Source organism: Lathamus discolor, chromosome 5 (assembly GCF_037157495.1).
Source record: "Lathamus discolor isolate bLatDis1 chromosome 5, bLatDis1.hap1, whole genome shotgun sequence".
Taxonomy (NCBI): Eukaryota; Metazoa; Chordata; class Aves; order Psittaciformes; family Psittacidae; genus Lathamus; species Lathamus discolor.
Window position 1 is genome coordinate 29936160 of NC_088888.1, and position 21564 is coordinate 29957723.

The window sequence follows — 21564 nt, forward strand, 5'->3', positions numbered from 1 at the left end:
TTTCTAAAGAAGGCTTTAAATAATGCATTTGTAACAATGTTTTAAAGCCTTTTAGTTTGGATCCAAATGAAAATTGGCATAGTTGGTCAGAAAAAAACATTTTCGTTATATTTCTTTATTTAATTGTATTACAGAATGGAAATTCCTAACCTCTGAGATTTGTGGATATCCCTTTGTGCTGACAATTTGATAGAAGCATACAGGCATATAAAATGTGCTACTAATTTATCTGTACCAGGGAGGTGGAGAGCTCTGTGTGTACCCTTTTAATAAATTATATTTCTTTAATACAATTGTAAGCAAACTGCTGTGCTACAGTTGAAAGGGATTTTTTTTTAATGTAATGGAAAACCTTGGTAAGTAATCAGACAAAAAAGGAAAAATGCTTTGTTTCAACATTACGCTGGAAATATTTGTGTAAGTATTTGATTCATTATTCACCAGTATATTTTAAATCAATCTTTCCATTTGGTTAAAAGTGCAGTTTAATACCCACTAGGTGGCACAACAGGTATTCAGAAGCGGAAGTCTGGACTTTGCAACAAAATCTTAACTAGCCTCATAAAGCCTGTGTCTTATACTTGGAAATATAACTAACCAAATTGTATCTATTCCTTGATAGCAACAGCAGCTAAAAGAAATGCATGTCATCCATATGCTGGTCTGAACCAAACTAGTGGCCAAATTATTGAAAACTGGTTTGTGCTGTAGCCTAACTTATTATTTTTTTTTCCTAGAACAGATACATCTGAAAGTCCTGGTGGAATTTGGTAACTTAACCAAAAAGGCCCATTCTGAACTCTGACACCCTGCACTTCATGTTGCCAGGAACATGTGTCTGGGAAATCCATGGTAGCAAGCGCTGCGGATTTTAATGTATGCAAGCAATCATTCTTTACTCAAATATAGCCAAGTAATTAAATCATTCTCCAATGTTATATTTTAGGGTTTGTTTGCAGGGTTGGTAGGAGTTGGTAGTAGTTGTTTGCTTTCTTGAGTTACAAAGCAAGACAGAGACCTGTCCAATGAAAACAGTCCTGACAGAGGGGAAGGAGGTGCTAATGAAGAATTTGAGTTATTCTATATAAATTCCTGTTGATAACCCTCATGACAGGGTCCTCTTCCTACCAGTATCTCACTAGATTGCTATGTATTTGTTTGATGGAACAGTTGCTTTTTCTGCCTACTTGAAATATATCCCAAGAGTCTGAAGTTTTTGAATTACAGTCTTATAGAATACACATTCACAAAGCAGTGATTTTATTTGGTGTGCAGAATGAAGGTATGCAGTAAAGGAGGAGTGATGCTGAAGAGGAGAAAGGAAGGGCTCACAGCTGGGTAAGTTAAGTGTTGAACCCAAGTGTATTCCTAATTCTGTCACAGACTTTCCGCACCCTGAAGGAAGAGTGACCTACGCAGATCTTTAAAATAGTATCACCTTACCTTGAGAGGATACGGTGAAGCTCAGTTTAGTAATTCACAGGCATTTGTCAACTTCTGTAAGTGCAGTTTTGCGAAATGAATGACCTTGAACTGTATCTTTGCAGGTTTTTGTCTGCATGCTTCTAAAATCTTAAAATCATTCCATCAACAAAAAAAAAAAAGGACCATTTTAAAATTCAGCAACTATATATTCACCTACTGCACTAAGGGTTTTCTACTGTCTAGCTAACAGAGTCACGCTGCTCTGCACTCCCTCTTTGTTGCTGTTTCTTGAGGATTCATGCATTCTGACATGCTAAATAGAAAGATAGGGAGATATAATTACAATAGCTGTAAAGGTTGCTATCTAAGTAACAGGATTTTGCTTCTAAAATAAGAAGGTAAAGTGGACTCATGATTGTTTGCATTTGCTCTTTCAAGCCTATAAAACCTGCATTTTGCAAACCCATTACAGTCTAGGATAATCAACAAAAGACTTAAAATCAGGAGTCCTAGCTAAATTAGAGGGAAAATATTTCTCTGTCATTGATGGGGTTGCTGAAATGGCAAGTAGCATATGCTGCTTCCAAAAAGTAAGTAGAAAGCTAGAAGAGAATCTTCACCTAGAAAAAATATCTCATGTCCTGAAAGGTCAGAGGAATGTTAATGCTTGAACTAAGAATAGGGAAGCATGCTGCATGTGGTTTCACCGAGTCCCACTGCCCCCCAAAAGAAGTGTTAATGCTTCATTAAATAGTATTTTCTTCCATTCATCTGCCTTTATTTTCCAGCTGCCCCACTTTCATGCTTTGGTTTGCCAGTGAGCTGTACTTCCGGGTTGCTGTGGGTCTATCTGACTAATCATTATTTAGGATCAGAAAAGAATTCCCTATTTGGTTGCCATTCAGGAAGGTATTTTGTTGGGTTTTTTAACCTTTCTTGGCAGTCTTATAGTGATACATGTAGGTAACAGCTCCTAGGACTGAGAAGTCTTAATAGGTAAGTATCTGTAGCAACCTGTGGACAGACTCCAGATGAAGTAAATGGTTTTTGGATTTCTGCTGGTGGACATCAGAGCAAAGGACAAATGGAAACCTCAGCTGCTGCACACGGTACCCTACCCTCCCATTTCTTGCAGGATGAAAAGTTTACTGTAGAAGGCCCAGTGAAGGCTCTGCCTCTTGTTCACCTGCATGACCTGAGCAACAGCTCCTGGAGATGTTTGAAATTAAGTATTCCCAGTTTGTGGGACTTGTGAGCTGGTTCCCTGTGTTCAGAGAGAAACTTGTATTGTAGTGCCACTGTGTTCTAAAACACCTGTCCTGTGGGCCAGGGATGTCCTTTGGAGGGGAAGAGGTGCACCCACAGCTGGGGTACCAAGGGAAAAGTGAACAATCAGCATATACTCTATGTGCTTGTGAATGCTCATGCTGAAAGCTCCTGGACCCTGCATGAAATATCACTGTACAAACAACAACAATCTAAATGTAAAGATAAAAGGAACATGGATTATAAAATACTGAGGAAGGAATGACAGAAGGTAAAACAACTGTATAGGTAAAGCATGGTAAAATGATTAGTAAGATGCAGTCTGATAACTCCTTTTGGGAACCTGAAGTCATCATGGAAAGCATGGAGGTCATGCGGGCAATCATTCCTTTTGGGATAAGGATTCTTCTATCTCAAATTAGCAACAAAATCACTTTAAATAAAAAGAAATTTCCATTAGTTGGAGCAGCAATTCTCTGACATCAGTTCCCTCTCTTCCTATGGTAGTCCTCATGGCTTTCTCTGTGAGAAAGCGAGGCTATTACAACCACAGTTATAGCTAGGAGTCCAGGTACAATGGAGTCAAGATGTGACGAACAGCAGGGCCTTCAGAAAATTAGCATATTCAGTGAAGACTTATTAAAAAAAACCCAAGAAAAATAATTGCTTGAGACCTGCTGGAAAAAAAACCAAAACGCCTCCATCCTAAAGAATCTAGATTTATGTTTATCACAGCAGAAACTCCAATTTGAACAGTAGGAAAGGAAGGACAAGTGTTCTATTAATAATATCTGTTAATAAGAATTTTACAGGGCAAAGACAAGTGTACTGAATTGTTCTGGCATATTTTATAAAGAAATCAATGTCTTATTTCTCATATGTGTGACACTGAAAGCGTCATTGATGACCTTAGTGAAGAGAAGGACGAAGCCACACTGCCTCCCCCACTGCCAGGAAACTCACAACTTGTGTTAAATAAAAACATTAACAAAAAAAAAAAACAACAAAAAAACAAACCCTCACCCAGTTACTCTAGATTTACACCACTTTGGTTGAGACTGAGATCTGATCACAGATGTTCAGTACAGTAGCATGAAGAACAGAGCTAAAAGGAGAATCATGTTTCCAAAGAGATGAGGTGTTACGGAGAAGCCAGCAATTTAGCACAGTGAGCTGAGGCCAGGTAATGGCAGATAAGCATGTGAGCTTCTGAGTCAAGTCCTTCTTCCTGGCACTCCAGATGCTGCAGAGCAAGTGTCTCAGCAAATCCACTGTGCTTGCTCCTGAAATAGTCATTGCACAGGACCTCTCTGATTTAGTACTGTTTTATGAGAGAAAGGAGGTGGAGAAAACTCAATCTCAGTAAAGCAACGAGACATTAAAAATGACAGTTGAGAAACGCAAAACAACTTGTTCCCAGGCCTATCCTCACATCAGTGAGTTCCTGTAGCAAAAGAAAGGCACAGATAAGCAGTGGCCCATCAGATACACTGATCCCCGTGGTGATACCAGCAGGCAGCTAACAGACCCAGTCTGGTGCCAGCTGCGCTGGGAGCCCCAGCGGCTCCTTGCTGCTTGGGAGGCAGCAGTCACTGAGGGTATGGCATCTGAATAAACCCACAGGCACAATGGAAAGAGATTTATCTGTATGGACATGATGTACAGGGGGTGAGGGCATGTGGAAGGAAACTTGAGCTGGCTCCTCAAGTGGCTCTGTGCAGAAGCAGAAGAGACTGGAGTCCACATCCCAACCGGCTTCTTTATTTAAGTGACATTCATATTTCAGTGATAACTAATAATTTTCATGGGTCAGTCCAGAAGTGATCTGCAAGGCATATAACCATGTTATTATGAAAGTGAACATGTGAATATTATGTTAACATTTGAAAAACCTTGGTCTTCTGCAGGTCAAACGCTGTTGCACTGTATGATTACTGCCAGCTGAACAGTGTAGGAATGTGCCTGAGCTGCTGTATTTATGCACAGTGTTTCTAGCAAAGTGGGATTTTTTTGTCATGTTTGTAGGTACCAGGATCCTGCAGCCTCAGTTCTGTGCACTTCAATGTATTGTTCTTAGACATACAAACAAAATGAACCACTGTTCCCGGCTTTGCTTCCCTCAGTAGTGCAGCAAAACTCAATGTTGCTTAACACAAAAACTTCTATGCCATGAATCACTCATGACTCTACAGATGGTGAGAGATGAGAACTATCACATCAGTGGTCAGGTAAAACAACAGGTTTCCCTAGTCTCCCAGGAAGGAAGCAGGTTTTAGCATTTTTGGTTTTGGTCCAAGATCCTGATATTCCTTTTAAAAACATTAAAGAGACTTTCGAGGACATAGAAGATGCTCAAGCTCCACCAAAAAACCACAACAGTATAAACGGTGTCCACCCTGTCTCTGCCCTAAAGACTTCCCTTCTCTTGAGCATTTAACTCTGGCCAAATTGTTCTAATAGTATAAACTTTCAAAGGAGATGTATTAGGACAAGTTCACTCATATTGTTTTCCCTTATAGCACAAGAAGACTAATTTGAATTTGTAACAGTAAATTGAACTATAGCTTAGTATAGGAATGAAGGACTCGCGTCAGTGCAATGCGGCCTGAAGAGAGGGGCCAAACAATGACGTGGTGTGGTGGTGTCTCGTCTGGAAGCGGTGTTTAAGGGGTTTTCAAAGAGGAGGCAGCTTGGTATCCCTTTCCTGCCCCTAGGTGGATCTATAATCAGTGGCTGCTGGCTCCTTCCAGAGACCAAATGCTCACACCAGATGAACTCTGCTCGTCAGGACTAAACAGACAAAATCATGTTTTAGGGAGATATAAAACTGGAATTTTTCATCAAACCAATGCCACCAATTCTGAGCAGAGAGATAAGAAACAACGCTGCTCTGGTCCACAAATACAATTGTTTTAAAACAATTGTGCATATTACTGAACATCACTAAAAAAACATGCATTATTTATTAATTTAGTTATGTTTTAAAGGTCCATCTGGTCTACATTAGGTCAGAACCAGTTATCACATGTATGGGTACCTCCAGTACTGACAATCTCTATCTTATCAGGTTGGAAACACCACCAGAGTTAAAACCTTTGGTGCATCAGCCCAGGTATAATAGAATCTGAGGGTGCTTTTATTATTTACTTTGTGTCTACACCACTGAGTATGAAGGATTTAGTTGAATTGCTCTGCCATCAATATAGCACACAGCAGGATTTTATAGATTTTTTTTCTGTACTGTAAATTTATCATCAAAATGGTGCTGGATTTCCCTGCCATTCTCAGTACTGTGTGCCAAAAATACACTTTCTAACTAATGCTTAATGAAAATTAAAGCATTGGGGTACTTCTCCATCACTGAAAAGTACCCACTGATCTTGAATAGGCATTTAGCATCCAGTGTCTCTAGCTTTTTTAAAAATCCTACCCTTAATCAGCAAATGTGGCCCAATTTCAGACATTCAGATTATCTGCATTTCTACTGAAGTTAGTGATAAATTATGAATTCATATAGGAATATAGGAATTCCAAGATCTTGCAGGAAGTAATACTAACATGATTATTGACACTTAATGATATTACTTGTTGCCAGAGAACTGGTCATACTTTCAAGAGGTAAAATGTATCCATGAGGGACAGTTCTAAATCACAGTCACTCTGTTATGTATTAATATTTACCATAGATTTTGAAAAGGAGAATAGTGCTTAAATCTCACTGTAGTCTGTTTTGATCTGAGCTCACTTTTCCAAGTGTCTGTTTCCTTATCAATCGCTCCTGTTAATCTCTATTGCTGTTTCACAGCATTTCCTGCTGAAAATGTATCTATACAGTCAATATTCTCTAAGCTCCAGTTTATCAGTGAATACAAATAAGCTGTGACTCTTTAGGATTCATGTAAACCTGTCAATATTCCCATGCTGGCTGTGCTTTCAACTGCAAGAGAAACATTACATGTCTGCGGCTGCAGCATATTAAAACTCAAAAATGAGGCTTTTGATGGCACTTGCACACTTTTGCCATTTCATCTTCCTCTATCACTCATTTACTTACAGGAGGAAGTGACTTCCTGCCAAGGTTGCAGTAAATTGTGTCAGACAAGGGCATCCTCCTCTCCTCCACTCCTCCCCTCCGCCCCAAATTCATAAGTGTACCAGAGGAAACAATTTCTGAGATGCAAAGTGTCAGCAGAAATAAAAGTTTGTATTGTTTCACTCCCATGACCTTATTTAAGAAGGCATAATAAACTGCACAGCTTTTTGCTATTACAAATAATTATAGGACCTAGATGAATCAATGTTTCACTCGAGCCTCTCTACTCATCAATACCTCTTTCTCCTTTTACAAAAAAGGAGGAAGTAGAAATAAGAATGTGTGTTCTACTAGCAAAAATGTGAGAGCTGGGAAATAATAAATGCTGATGTAATTGGAAATATTGTGCTTAATTCCAGTGCTGCAAGATTTCACACTGAGTTTATTTCAACCCAATTTGTTTGCAATTTCAACTTCTTTTATTTTTTTCCCATTTGAGTAATTTAGCACATTTTCAAAGCTCCTTACGCCTCTTAATTTGTAATGAAAAAAAAAAAATAAAAAGATTACACCAAGCCTTAGTATTACTTAAGACTGCAAAAATTAGCCATTAGAGGAAGACAAACTGAAGACACAAGTATACATACAGGTTTTCTGGCATGGGCAAAGAGAAGGCCAGCTGGAAATGGGGGGCACACGTAACCCCTAATGTAAGTAGGAAGAAAGAGAGGTACTGGTATCAGAAGAGGGAAAACATTTAAAGTTCCAGTCATAATACAAGAAAGTAGCAGGGAATGTGGGATGTGTGTTCCAGGGTGCTTACAGTCAAGAGATTCAGGCATTTTGTGTCTTATACAGTGCACAAAATCTCTATAGCTAGTAACATGTTTGTGGGCCCTTGTTACCCCAAGGAGATGAAAGGCTGGGATTCCACCCTCTGCATGTGCCAAACACGCCCCCCAGGTACAAGATGTCAGTGCAGCATGATCTCAGCTGTGCCATCTGAACTCCAAGCTCCCAAGTGCTAACTTCACTATGCTTCCAGTTGGCTGAAGTTTATCCAGGTGCTGGGTCCGGGTGCTGTGCAGCAAATACCACAGACTTCCCAGTAACAGCCCTCAAAATTACAGCAGGTTAGAATTCACTTGAGGCTGTCAGTGGTATTTGCTAGTTTTTTTCACTTATTCTTTGAAACTTCTGGGCAGAAATCAAGCCAACCAGAACAGGACATCAAACCTGGAAGCCATGAATCCCAGTAAGCAAATCTCAGCTGACCACACTTAAAAGTGCCTTACTCTAGTCAGAGACAGGGAGCAGCAGCTGCAATCTAAAGACACAGGTGAAGAGAAAATTTGCAGTGCTAACACAACACATTATGGGATAACTGCACGTGCACAGAGGGCAGGATTCTGGGATGCCTCATTTTATTATTAACTGTAGTATGAATCTATGAGACTTTCCCTTTACTACCCCTTCCCTTTATTATATATTATTCATTTTCCTGGCTGCATCAAGTACTTGATCATTTCCCACAGCTGTTTTCCAAAAAAATCTACAACAATATTAAATAGGAATGTCTTATTGTAAACCTAGGGAAGCTACAAAAATAATTTCTTCATTAGAAGGTTTCTTCAAGGCAGATTTTCCTATTAAGTAATTTTCACTGACCACTTAACTTTGAATGATGGAAGTGAAAAGCAAATTGAGACTTAATCGTCTAGTAGGTGCTTATTAGAAGTGGACAGTAACCAGGTTCTTTCTTTAGGAACTGGCAAGTTACCTTTTCTAACATGTAAAGGAATTTTCAGATAACTCAGACAACCATTTTGGTTCCCTTGGACTTGTAAAAAGCAGTTCATAAATCAACACTTTCCAATAAAAAGACCCATTCAAACTCCTTCCCCTGTCTATACTCCAGACACACACACACACACACACACACACACACACACACACACACACACACAGATACAATGCTGCATGGTTAGGTTAGAATAGTCAATAGGCTACAGTGGGCTGTGCTCCTCACAGGAGTCACTAGCGTGTCATTCTGCAAGTCACTTTAATCCCTCATTTTTACAAATGGCTATAAAATCCATTTACCATGTTGTCCAAGTCCCAGCTGAATAACTCTGTAAAGATATATTCATGCCTTTGGAAGAAAACTCCTTAAAGCTAATAAGAAATAGCTAATAGCTATTTAATTTGACCTTTTCCTTAAAGACAGGTAAATATCAAACCTTAGTTTGCATGTCTAGATGAAATTTGAGAAATCCAAGTGGAATAGTGATACTTTCACAGCTCATATGATTTGAGAAATCCAAGTAGAGTAGCTGCTTTCACAGCTCTCGAGCAATGGTATTTCACCTGATTAGTGCAGTCACTCAACAGGACCCCAGTTCTCCTTTTGCTCATGCTCAGTAGCGTAAACTTGAATAATGCAAGTACACTTAGTGGAGAAATTCAGATCATTCAGCTGTGAAATGTTGCCATCAACTGGATTAATACATTGGTACTTATCAGCTGAGTTTATGTGAGTTTGCAGAGCTCTGTCTATATGTCTGCTGTATGTCTGCTGTTAAAGGGTGTTGCATGGGAGACTCCTACTGGCTCCAAGTGTAGACAGTCCCATGTGTTCAGAGGCTTCTTGGGCTGACTCTTCTGTCCTCACTAGGCTTATATTAGACAAATGGAGTTCTTCACTTCCAGGCTGCTAAGCACTGTCATGCTCTTAATAGATTTGGATTTAGCCTTTTAAATAACAAACAATCTTGTTTTCTTTTTAACAATTTTCTTCTTTTTGCCGTAAGATCTTCATCTGGTCTCTTCTAAATATGCACAAGCTTTTGCAGGTTCCTTATATCTGTTTCAGTACAACTTTTCTGAAAATTTGTATTTACCTCTCATTTTTCTTTCAGCTCATTTACATCCATGCAAAACAGGAATAAACCCCTACTATTCTTATTTGTTATTTATTCTAACAACTCATGGATGCAACTAAGTTCATAAAGTGTAAAGTAGCAAAAAAGGATTATTTTTCAATTTTTTTTTTTAATGATATGAAATCTGGCTCACAGTAAATGAAGGACAGCATTTATGTCTTCATTCAAAATGCACTCAACAGGAAACAATAATTTCTAAATATGCTTTCCTATACAGAAGTGTTTGTACCCCTACAAGTTTAGAACTGTAGCTTACAGAATGAATTCTGAAAAACTCATTAATAAACTGCATCAAAACTGCCTAAAACATATACCAAAATTGTTTGTTGTATTTTCCACATTTGAAATACCCAGCAGGAAAATAATGATCTGGGAGCTTGTTATTTTATATATGCTTGGGTAATATTTGACCTTTTGCGCAAGCCAAGAGCTGAGTGAATGTGGGATATACATAACAAATTTCATTTTTCTACTTTTTCCTTAAAAGAAAGGGTAGCATATACCCATCAGCTTTATTTTTTGGCAGTTGGAGAATGATGAGGACAACCAGTCATGTCGCAAGTCACCACTGGACAAATAGAGATGCTTTAATATTGAACTATGTGTCGATGACAGTCTGAGTGCAGGAAACCAGCTGGACCACTGGGGAACATTTAACTCCTCCGTGCTCTGAAGCCGAACCCCACAAATATCCTCTGTGCTAGACTGTGGGCTCAGGTAGCTGTATCCTCACTGCCATTCATACAACCTCTGTGGGTCAGCAGGATCTTGCTGAGTCTGTCAAACTTATAATTTCATTTTTTTTTTTTTACAGAATGCATAAATCATTTGCAAGCAGAAGTTTGCACAGAGGTCTGTTAGACAGCTACACCATACATAAATATATGTGTGTGTATATATGTGTGTATATATAAAACAAAGCAGAGGTTGACGTTGAGTTTGGTTTCTTGCCCAGACCTGCTGCTCTAAAGATATTTCAAGTATTGCTAAAAAATAAATATGGTGTATTGCTCAACAGTTGTTTCCCACATTTTTGACTACATGCAGGATTCCCACATATTTTTATGTCTGCAGTCATGTTTAATAGGCCTGTTGCAAAATTGTCATACATCTTCCTTCAGCAACAGTTTTAGAAAATTATTACTGACAACTGATCTGCTGAATTTTATTCAAATTATCAAACAATATTATATATTGCTGTAGGCTGGCCAAGCATCAGGTTTCACTTGAGATCAAACCAAATGACATCAAAGCAAACTGAACAAAATCAAATCACTGTCCAAATCAGAGCTGTGGTGACAAAACTATAAAACCTATAAAAATTTAAGGGGTGAACACTATGTTTATGAAAAGAACTGTCTGATGGAAACAGGAGTGTGGCTTAGATGTGACCCTCATATTTGTGATCCTAATTAAAATATGGTCTTCACTCAGAAAAGCATTAAAGTACTCATGTTCTTAAATCCTGTTAAATCTGCTACAGATTTAATGTGCCTAAATATACTATGACTACAGAGAGTATGTTTCCTGTAGTTGTCACACACAGAGTCATGACTGATAAGCCTGAAAAATAAAGCAACCTGAATTGCATAGCAATTGTAGCTATAGGACAAGGGGCAATGGGTTTAAACTTACATAGGGCAAGTACAGGTTAGATATAAGGAAGAAGCCCTTTACTATGAGGGTGGTGAGACACTGGAATAGGTTGCCCAGGGAGGTTGTGAGTGCTCCATCCCTGGCGGTGTTCAAGGCCAGGTTGGATGAAGCCTTGTGTGGGATGGTTTAGTGTGAGGTGTCCCTGTCCATGGCAGGGGGGTTGGAACTAGATGATCTTGAGGTCCTTTCCAACCCTAACTATTCTATGATTCTATGGTAATTAATGACTGTCTTCAGGCAAAGGGAGGGTAAAATGCACCTGAACTTCTAAAACTGCAGTTTGATAAACAACTTTCCACTCACAGTTTTTTTCCCCAGTATTCTTCATTAGACTTATCAGTGTAAAAATGGTATAGAACCACAACTTTGAGTAGAGAAATCTTTGAAGAAGACTCATTTGGTAGAATGACTGGAGCAGCTTAGGACAGATAATGAGTAAAATTGGCCATGTGAAAAAAAACCTTTTTTTTTTTCCCCAGAGGAACTTACTTTCTTGGGCTGGAAACAAAAGCCAATAGTTCAAATTCAGATTTATTTTTTTTTAATTTGGAATCCAAGCAGGTTTTCATTTTTACTGTGTAGAAAAATTATTTCACTGTCAAAATATTTCACTTTGATAATGTCATAGAGTGTTTTAAATATTTAAATTTAAAAAATATCAGTAGTAAATTAATTGGTAGTCTGCAGTATGCATTTAGACCCTTTCACATCTAAAATTTCATTAGAATTGCTGTATTTCAGAGCAAGTCTTCCATTTCTTGAAAACGCTTTAGCAGTGGAAATTACTGTATCTGAAGCTATATGGCCAGCTCTATCTCTAAGGCTTACAGATGTGGAATTATGTTACTCTGCTGATGTGCAAAAACTGTCATTAGAAATGTTCAGAGCTTTTCTAAGTCTCCTTTTTAAAAGGCTCTGTATCAAGCATCAGACATTTTTCCATCAAACACTACTGCATGACTGACCAGTACTGTACAGTGCCCTGCATGTATTATACCTGGGGGAAAAGATGTTTTACACTTACCTGGCAAGAAACTTTATGCAGTCTAGTTGCAATGATACCTATGACTGGTGCTAGTTCAGCAAAACCTACCAAGAAATACCATCTGTTCCCCTAGATTATACTGGTCTTTCCTAAACTTCAGATAATTACTAATTTGTCTTCCATTTTTTAATATCTCTAAACACTGCAAAGTACTCTTTCTAAGCAAACATATGTTTTTATGTTTCCAAACAAACATAAAAATAATGCCATAGGATTGAAAAACTTGCTACAGAATCCAGCAGAGTTGTAACAAGCACCATCGTAGAAGTCATGGATCACCTTTTGCAACAAAGCAACTTTAAAGTAAGCAGCTACCCAGGTCACTGAATTCTCTGCTCACCTATACTTGGCAACCTTGCCAGCTTCATAGCTCATGGTGTTGGGGCTCTGCTTTGTACCTAGGAGGAAACGTTTTCCTCAGATTGTCACATTTCTGTTAGCCCACTACTGCAAGGCAACCCTGGCGCTGGTGTCTGGCCACCTCAGTGGCAGGCAGCCCAAGGCTGTTCCATTGTGGCTGCTGAGCTGCAGAAATTGAAGTGAAACAAGCATGTCTTTACCTAAAAGATGAAGGTGTAACTCCAGCATGTCCAGGAAGGTAACATGGAACTAAGCATGGCTCTGCACATGACAGTGCTGAAGCAACATGAGTCTTTTCACAGGCAGGAAGGGGCATCAGGAGGACAACCACAATCACACTCATGCCAGCGGCGACCAGGCTGTCTTCCATCACTCAGACAAATCTGATGAGAAAGCATCAGATTTGGGCTGGTTTATACTTGGGTAGAGTTTAGATTCAATTCAAATGGCAGTGGAAGTTTGTCGGAGCAGAATCAGCTGTAACTGACTGTGGTTGGTTATTCACCCAGATACCCTTTCTTCCCCCCATTAACTCTTTAGCTTCTAAGCTTACATTAATGGGAGTAAGTGTACTCAGCATGTTTGAAAATTAGACAATGTATTTCTCACCTTGCAATTTGAAGCCTGATTTTACACATTAAAGTTTTAAAAACTGCCAGATCATCTCTGGTATCAAAGCCCCTCACTGCACCTAAGTTCATGGACTTTGTGAAACAAGCTTTGGTACATTATCAGTTCAAATGGGTTTTAAAAAATGGGTTAAATCTAGACCAGCTCGTTCCTAAGCAATGAAAGAAGACATCATTCCTCAGTAAAACCTATTCCTCTGCCAAACTTTATCTTTCATTTTTCCAATTTGGCAGTAGATATGTACAAAACGGATTACTAGTTTGATCCTTGCCAAGGATCAATATATTGTGCATGTATGCATTTATACAAACACATACACACACTCCAAGTTAAATAAGTGGTCTTGGGAAAGTTAAAAGTATATTGTAATAAACTAAGAGAGGACAGTTTAATATTGATTATGGGAGTTATTACTACTGATGTCACAGCAAAGCATATGTGCATTTACAGAGAATGCTGGCAAGATTGCCTCTTTTCTCTCAGACTACATCTTTAGCTCCCACTAACAGCAGTTTATTATGAGGGACAGGTTAATCAAGGCTGGTAATATTAGTTAGAAGTGAAGACATGCATGTGACCATATGTGTATTCATATGCACATATACATATACAACTCTTCTAGAATGTCTTCTTAGTGATTGATTATGGAATATTCATGAAACTAGAACAGAATGGTTATCTTCATTTTTTTTTTTAATGGCTGGCATAATTTCTTTGTGCTACTTATACACACCAGATTTTATTTTCTCACAGCTGTTTTTTATAAAACATAATTGAAATAGGAAATAACTAGGAAGAGAAATCAAGGACTCCAAAGTTCTACAACATGTAGTCATCCAACTACAGCTATTCTGTGAGCAATACAATAATGTATCGGAGTTTCTACTACAGCATTTATTAGTTTCCTGTGTCTTTAAATGAGAAGAATAAATTCTTTGTAATATAAGTACTTTCCTGTAGCACACAGTTAGCTGTTTCCCTTCCTGAGGAGGCAGGTTGCATGGAGATTCCTGACGTGCTCCCTGAAAAGTAATTCCAGACTATTCTCCACCCAGGCACAGGAGGCGCGCTGGCTCTTGAGAGATAACTGACTTTGCTCAGCCTGTTACTTTTCAAGCAACTGGTACCTCTCTCAGCACTGATATCACACAAACCTGACTCAGAGAGAACAGCAGCTGGAAATTCATCCCTCTGCACAAATAGGAAGGCAGCAGCTTTTTGCAGTTCCTGTCCTTTCTGCCTTGAGAACCTGTGCAAGATCACTAATTGTCTAACTTTGAGAAAGACTACAGCAACTGCCTAAGGAAGCAGTTTAGATCCCCAAATTCCTCCTTCATACGTACGTTTGCAGTTGCCTGAGTTGCCTAATTTTATCACACCAGCTGTGCCACACTAAACAGAACCTGGAATTCCCAAATACCTACTACTTTGGATAAATTCAGAAGTTGGGCTGAGGTAGATTTCACACTATCTTCTTTCATGGATATTAATTTAGCTGTTAAGGATTTTCTAGGTGGTAGTGGAGATCCCACAGACAAAGGCTAGAAGCTTCTCTTTCCTTTTGCAGAGTGCCAAAGCAGTTTGCTAGAAACAAACACAAAACCCAAGCAACATCCAAGGACTGAGGGTGACCTGACCCCTTCCTTTGAACACTCCTCTTGGTTTGCTGGCAATTTCTCCCTTGGTTTTCCCTCTGCCTCTATACCTCCATCTAAGATTCCAAAGGGTTCTTCAGCAGAATCCCTGAAGCTTCTCAGATCTTTTCCAACCATGTGGGCTTGCACGCAGGGTGCCCTGGCACAAAAAGGAATCTGCCATATGTAACAAGCTTGGCAGTTTATTTCCCTGCTAACTGTTCTTTTACACACACAACTGTCAAGCTATGATGTGCGGGTAAGTGCAATGGTAGTTTGGAAGTAAAAAGGGTTACTGATATTTTACAGAATTCTAGCAAAAAATTCAATCAGCATATACTTTATATTTCTATCACAGCAGCATATATGGTCTAACTTCTTCTGCAAATTCTACTTGTAACAATGTCGATTAATCAATCAGAAACTAGAGGTAAGGGAAATGTGAACTCTTCCTTCCTTCAGGAACTTCTGACATTCTGGTATTTAATTCCTTTAGAAGAGGACTGCGATGAGTTATGGCACTCTGCATCTATGTAAGAAAACACTAAACCATGCAGTGCCTCTCCAAGTTCCATTTTAAAGTTCTAGCTAGGTACAGCTGTCTGAGTATTCACAGGCAAGAAAATTCCAGGATATCCTAAGTCCAGGTGAAAATGAAATTAACTCATTGCCTATCAAGTAAAATCTACCAGAAAAATTTATATTGATTTTTGCCAAGAGAGCACTCCTACAGAAAGTTTTAATGCAAAAATGTCTACTTCATTGAAATTGTAGGTTTTCACAGAAAAGATAATAATTATCTGCATCTAAGTTCCCAGTCAGTCAGAACATAACCTCAGATATTATTAGAATTAGAAAGCTCTTGAATCCAAGCAGGCACTTTTTCATATTTTATATATAAACCACATACATACTTATAGTACATGTATCAAATCCAGTTTTGAGAGACACTTGGAACTGAATTCCATAGCAAAACATGATTCACTAGAAATATTATGTTTCTTTTATCCCATTTGTTAAGGAATCAGAATCCTCAAGGCCAGAGAGCAAGTAAATTGTGGGCAAGAGCTAAAACAATTGAAGGGAAATAGATACTAAATTATTGCCAACAGACACTGCACTGGCTGCCCTCCACCATATTTGCGCAGGAACAATAGATTGTCCCTATGCACTACCAAACAGCTTCCCAGTAGCATCTTTTTTGGAAAACCCACTGGTGCTGATCAGAAAAATTTACTATGCAAGTACCTGTGCCATTGTCTATGTGAAAAAATTGTCTATGCAGCCGATTTTGACTTCCCTAATGGAATATCACTTGCAAACCTGAAACTATGGAATCTGAGCATATATAAAAATGAAATTAGTGGAATAAAGTATCATCCTTCTGAGGACATTATTTCAATGATATCACTATAATTCACAGTCATATTAATTTGAGATATTAACTATCTAAATGAAATTGGTAGTTCATAATATTAACCCTGAATTTTGGACAGGTCACAAAAATAAATTGCTTTGAAGAGACATCTTCATATTTGATGTCTTTCCTTCAATTTTAATTAATCTTATTTTAGCAGTTGGTTAAGAGGTGAACTGAAAACTTTACAAGGAGGAACAGATCTCGGGCTTAAAGTTCATAATTGGTTCTACAGCAGTTGATATCTTTCACACTTTAAGCCTATTTGGGAGCTATATACTTCAGCAGTAGTATATAATATAATAATACAACAATATATCTAATATTATTATATTTTATATTATATATGAAATATATGGAATTATATATAATTATATTATATAATACATAATATAATAATATATATGATGTAATAATAATATAACATTATATGTTGCAGCAAAGGGAGAAAGCTCTTTCAAGGTTCTGAAGTTTTGCCATTTGAACAAACGACTGAAATGACATGATTTAAAGATTTTCTCTTCCCATACTAGTATGCTTTTACCTTTTAGTTATAAATGAATGAATTTCAGTTTACCTTAGACATCTTTGTGATCCATAGCCTTATGTGCATTTCTGTGATACTTCATACAGACAAGACTGAAGGCTGAAAAGATATGCCAGTCATACCACAGTTTAATGAGAGTTCTGCTCCAGCCAACTTGATCTGTACAAGACACTTACAAACTAACTAAAGATTAAAGAAGAAAAATGGAAAAGTTTGAGGAATAGGAGTCCTTGAGTTATGGGAGGAGAGTGAGGAAACACATTGTTTAAACAAAATGACAAGTACAGCAGAAACACTTAAAATGTTGAAGGGCACCAAGTAATTTTGGAAATGGTATCAGAATCAGTGAGACATTATTATTCTCACAGGTTGTGTCTTCAGTGCAAATATTCCCAGCAATGAAGCACAAGTGTCTCAGAAACAATGCACAGTCTGACAGCAAGGGCAAAAAAGCCATACCACAGTGTAGCTCCAAGAAAGGGAAGATTTTATATAAAGTGTTAGAAGAAGGGTGCACAATTTTACATGAGCAGGAGGGAAGATTTCCTGGCACTCTGAACTATCAGCCTTTAGGATACATCTGAAGCTCTGAAGGAAGTTCTTAAAATGCAAAACTGGCAAACAAACTAAGATGGCACAGCGACAAGTACTGTAAGGAAGAAACTCGTATTAGCAAGGAGATGGGACTACGGGGTCCAACAAATTTTAGCTGTCTATAGCTTTTACAAGTCTGAAAATGTATAGTTTTTTAATTTTACTCTGACAGAATAGTTTATTTGGCACCTAAATGTTTTGCAGTGGAAGAATCCAGTATGAAAGACCTTTGTTCTCTGCTGTTACAGACTCTGAAAACGTATTCACCTTTCCAAATCAAATGTTATGTGCATCTGGAACAAATGTAATGGAGAAAGCTCACTTCAAAACATTCACACCTGAAGCTCCATAAAAATGTTATTAGAGGTTTTAAAGTTTTCATCTTCTAGAGGTCTCTTATCTACCACAAAAAAGGTTTACGGCATCTTTTGACACGTGAATCACGTTTTTGTGCCCTTTTGTGCTTGTAGGATCTTGCCAGTTTTCAGTTCCCATGAAAAATACTTTATTTATTTTTTTGAAGTCAATTATGGTTTGCTTGCATTCATGCAAAAAGTACTAATAACAGTAATTTGAGTACTTGTTCCCACCAATGATGACTTACTGCTAATGGACTCCATCCAGCAAAAAAATCCCTGTTGCTTCAAAAGCTGCAGATGCAGCCTGTGACACGGCACGACCAGGCTGAAACACACAGCTCTGCTGAAATAAGAGCTCAACAATTATGATAATGAGAGCTAAAGCTCTTCTGTACCAGAAGTAGGGACACTTAAGTGCTATTATTTTAGACTGTGTTTACTGATGAAGATATGTGCTCAATGATATCTTAATCCCATGGTCCCTCCATTTTTTTATTCTCAGTCTGTCCTTTTTTTTCTCAACTGGGGCTGAACAATAAAACTGCTGTGCAAATCTCAGGAAACCAATTAGAAAATATATATAACTTTATGTGACTGATGGAAGTAAGGAGTTAGTGAAAACCTGTCCCTGCCACAGCTTGATAACCAGGAGAGAGTGAGCGGTAAAGATGTCAGCTCAGTAAGACAGATATACTCTTCATCTTGCTTAGATGAGGTGAAAGGACATGACTGAAGGAGTCACACCACTGCGGGTGGTGGCTCATCATGATCCTGCTGTTAGACTACACTTTGGCTGGCTGGTCAGCGGGAGACTATGAACGGGCAAAAGGTCTGCTTTCGCAGCAGTTCAGTCAAATGGCAGCCCTCATGCAAAGTGGAACACACACATAAAAGCAGTATCCTGTCATCCATGAATTTGGGAACTACAGATTACATAGAAAGGACTCACATCAGAGATGAAATTCCATGCCTGGAAATGAACTAATGGAGCAATTCAGTAGGACCAACTGCTCTGTGTTCTTACAAAGTTATACTTCAATTAGGCTGTCAAGACAAAAATTTAGACCGCAGACTAATTTTAATTACTAGTTCTTGAGTTTTCTTTTGGAGAACACTTATTTAAATGACCTTTGCAAATTCAATGAAGAAAGAAATGCTCCTGGCAAGTACAGAATAATCAATAATGTAAGTAGAAGGAAATACTGACACTCCAGCTGTTATCAGTCTGTATCATACAGCTTTTCTTTAAAACTAAAGCAAAGCAATACTGAAGACAGTTACTAAAATGCACTTGCATTAATAAAAGTGCTGCACTAGTGATATTTTTATGAACTATGGTCTTCCACTGTTAATGACATTTGAATATAGCTATTAATATCTGCAGCAAGTCAATAGAAAGTTTTCAGAGTTCATACCGATTTCAACAAAGAAACATCTAATTGCCCATAGTACACTTGTTTTTAAACACCACAGAGCTAAATTTGGAAACTGAGAAGGAAATGTGTTTGGTGTCAAGGTAAAACCTCTATTGTGTTTTCCGTGTGAAAAGATATGCTGGAAATAGACAATTGCAGTAATGACTCATTTTAAGCAAAATATTTTCTTCCTTAAAAAACTGTTACAAACAAGAGATTTCCTGTAGTAGCATACCGTAGACAAAATTCTCAGCATCTGGTAACTTTTATTACCTCTTCACTCCTACCTGCCTCTCCCACCAGTATTAGAAGTGTAATGTTACAGTGCATAATTGTATCTTTATTTGTGGTTCTTCACAGTAAAATAATAGGTATCATTAACAAAAACATTTATTCCTAGTTTTCACACTGCCTTTCTTATGAGTATATACAACCCAATAATCACAAGCATGACTATAAATCCAGTTTTTACTTTGGAGGCTGTGTACCGAGGGCTTTACATTTATGACCGAATCCTTACAAAGATTTTCTTCTCTGCAGAAAGACAATTTTTTTCACTTGCGACAATCTTTGTTGTCAATTCAATTAAAAACTTTGATCTTACAACACCCTTGACACATTTTCTTCACAAAGTAAAAATGGATTTATTCTTCTGAAAATGACGCGCTTCTTTTATTCTAGCATACAAACAAACTGCCAGTCTAATTGGAAATATCCTTTAAAAAGAAAGCTTGAGATACAAAATCCCTGCAGGAATCAATTACAAGAGCAAGCTATTCACAAACAGAAGAAAAATAACAACTTCTGGGTAATGGCAAACAAAACACACACCACTGCAATCAATAGTACTATAACTGAACGACCCGGCTGCATAGTTATGGCTGTAGAACAGTAAAATTTTCTTGTGAATAATAGTTACGAAAACATTTTTAATACTTTAAATTATTTTTAATCCTCTCTGTCAAAGCAGACTATTTTAAAAATACTTTCTATTTATTTTTAAATTTATTTGTGAAACAAAGAAAGAGGAAAGTATTTCATTTACTATCCACAGTGCAGGGTGTTAAACTGTATGTAGGTTACTCTATAGGCTTATGTTCATTTTTGTCAAAGGCAGCAAGAGTGAAAAAAATTGGCAGTGAATTACTTTTAAGACATCAACTGGCATTGCCACATGGTAGCCTAACCTGTAATGGAAAAAATCACGATGAGTAGACTGACTAAATGACATTTATTTCCAGAGATTTACCAGCAGATGAAATGGGATGTGAACTCAATGAGAACATTTACCGGGCTGTATCTAAAAGGGCACCTGCTGATTACTTGTGAATTCAAATGCAATGTGTATTATTTTGATCTGTAACATTTCCCAAAATACAGTCAACCACTTCACTGGAGTTTCAGAAAGAAAAGCTGTACGCCTCACATCAGGAGTGAGTCTCTACCCTGTGACTCCCCCGCAAATTACAACCGGTTTCATTAACAATAAAGTGTAAAATATATATTGTATAATGCTAGTCATTGCTGAAACAGGTATTAGAAGATTTTATGTGGGTGACTTGTCTCAGCAAGGTATTAGAAAAGGAAGAAGAGGCCTTCAGGATGTGGAATGTATTAGGAAACAACTCACAACATAAGCTGGAGGGTCTACTTCACAACATCTTACTATCTCACATGAACATAACTCACAATTTTTGTAGCTTTGAACATTCACTAATGTTTCCCATGCTTTCTTTTGCAGTCCTCTACACCAAAGAAACCATATATCGTGTGGGAAAGCCACGTATGAACATCAGCTAAAAGCATCTGAAGAAAGCTGTCTGCTTTTTCCTCAGGTCTTAAGTGTCTTCCCTGCTCATAGTCTCTTCTTGTGAACCAAGGTTGGATACTGTGTTTTAGAAGTCCACAATGCCTCAGAATAACATAAATCCATATCCAACAGACATTCAATTACCTTTCAAGTGGATGTGGCACCTGCACAGATTTCACCACACTGCACAGAGCACATGGTAATTTTTCATCTGTGAATGCTGTTGATATAGGTGCAATCAGCCTTGTACCCAGGCCCAGCTCTACATCATGCCTACACAAAGCAGCAAAACTTAGAGAGATGCGGCTTTAATTAAAAGTGCTGCAGAACTTCCAGCCATTTACAGAGTCTCCAGCCAGCATCAGACATGCACGATCTGCAATGATTCATATTGGCTCAAGGCATACATATGTGTATATACACATCTCCAA

The 21564-nt window shown here is 38.0% G+C and overlaps 1 protein-coding gene across 9 annotated transcripts in view; it reads right to left on the reverse strand.

Moving 5' to 3' along the window:
• The window catches only part of CHRM3 (cholinergic receptor muscarinic 3), a 277465-nt gene that overhangs the window by 13513 nt on the left and 242388 nt on the right, over window positions 1–21564 (reverse strand). The window contains exon 1 of one of the 9 annotated variants that reach the window (XM_065680199.1): window positions 18858–18867. The exons of the other annotated variants lie outside the window; for them this stretch is intronic. The gene's annotated coding sequence lies outside the window, so the exon portion shown is untranslated. Of the gene's footprint in view, window positions 1–18857; window positions 18868–21564 lie in introns of those variants that run through there. 9 annotated transcript variants of the gene reach the window in all.